The 1,752-nt window shown below is 40.1% G+C and overlaps 1 pseudogene; it reads right to left on the bottom strand.

Moving 5' to 3' along the window:
- Positions 1–1,416: 1,416 nt before the first annotated feature.
- The window catches only part of LOC107289453, a 1,945-nt pseudogene continuing 1,609 nt past the window's right edge, over positions 1,417–1,752 (bottom strand).

Here is a 1,752-nt window from a genome sequence, read left to right as displayed (position 1 = left end):
CTGGCCTAGGGAGGATTTTATACTGGGTTCATTTTAAGGAATTTGAAATAACACAACTCTAAAATTTGGTTTAATTCGGTTTTACAGGGGGGGATTGTATATATGCCTTTGTTTTAAATATGTTGTGCGCCGCCCTGAGTCCCGCCGGGAGAAGGGCGGCATATAAATTAAATTAAATAAATAAATAAATAAATAAATATTTTAACTCCTGGGAGTTTTTAATTCAAATATCTTCAGGCCTTAGAATGGTGTGTAATAGCCACCGGTGTAATGCTTGGGTGACACTTCATCATGAGCCCTTTCAAATACTCACACGCAAGCCTCACATTAAATGAATTTGGGGTTGTATGAAACACAACGTGACATCAATTTACAATTCACAGTAAATTGATGATATAATTGAAAGTCGCCCTTCTTGTGACCTACGATGTATGTGCTAAGTAAGACGTGGTTCATTTCATCACGAGTGTGTCAGGCACATATAAATAGCCACCAACGACCTGCCCTTAAGAGCAGGGGTCCATCTCAACCCACGAGGACATTTTTCCCAAAGTTCATCCGAAATCTATGTCCTTCAATTCAATCCTGAAGTCCGAAGTCTCCAGTGAGGGAGGGCGGAGTCAAAAGAATCGAGATGGTGGCTGTTTTGAAGGGCATAACACACACAGCTAAAAAGCAGCAGGACTTTGACTGCAGAGCATGGCACAATCTGACCTCCCATCTTGACTTTTTTTGCTCTCCCTGAAAACAGCCCTCTTGATGATTTTGAACAATAATTTTATTAAGGATTAGATTCACATATCAAAGCAAGAAACCTAATGCAAATATCTGTGTATGAATATAGGAAAGAGAGGATGGGGGGGGGGGGAAACACCCAGAAAATATAGTAGAAAAAGGAACTTTCGATCTTTGTCCTCAACCAGCATATATTCAACATCAACACATTATCACTAAATAAGCAACCAGATGCATCCTAAAATCCCATTTTCTCCTCTCTGAATCTTCCGTTCTCCTCACTGATCAACGGCTAGTAAAAATTAACAAAAATGCCTGGTGCCTTGATTTAGGACTTTAAGCAATTTATGACTGGAAATCCATTCCAAATTGTGGCCATAACTTTAGAACTACCTGTATTCTGCAAAACATTATACATACTCCCCACACATTTATAACTCTTTTGTGTAATCACTCTGGCAAGTTACTAATGCTGCTTTGTGAGGAAAACATCCTCACACCCCCAACACTTACGCCCTTTTGCCTCATTGTGTACTCTCTCCTAGTATTTGAGGTTGCTTCACTAGAAAAAAACACTTTCCCCACACCAAACATTTGTAGGATTTCCCTTCTGGTACTGTGTGAAGGTCCTGGTGAACGGTAAGGTGTGACTTCTGAAAAAAAAGTTCCCTCATTGTTCACAACTGAAAGGGTAGAGATCTCTGCTATGGACATTCTGATGCATTTTTAGCTTTGATTTACAATGAAAAGTTTTTCTAACACTCTGCACACTTGTGAGGCCTCTCTCCTGTGTGAGTTCTGGTGTGCGTGCGAAGTGTTGAAGATTGGGCAAAACATTTCCCACACTCCAGACATTTATGTGGTTTCTCTCCAGTGTGGATTCTCTGATGTATCACGAGATGACTTTTCTGTGAAAAACATTTATCACACTCTGAGCATTTGTGAGGTTTCTCTCCAGTGTGGATTCTCTGATGTATCACAAGATGACTTTTCTGTGAAAAACATCGGTCACACTCT

Source organism: Protobothrops mucrosquamatus, unplaced genomic scaffold, assembly GCF_001527695.2.
Source record: "Protobothrops mucrosquamatus isolate PMUCROS unplaced genomic scaffold, P.Mucros_1.0 scaffold703, whole genome shotgun sequence".
NCBI classification, from domain to species: Eukaryota; Metazoa; Chordata; class Lepidosauria; order Squamata; family Viperidae; genus Protobothrops; species Protobothrops mucrosquamatus.
This window is presented reverse-complemented; position numbering and strand designations above follow the sequence as displayed.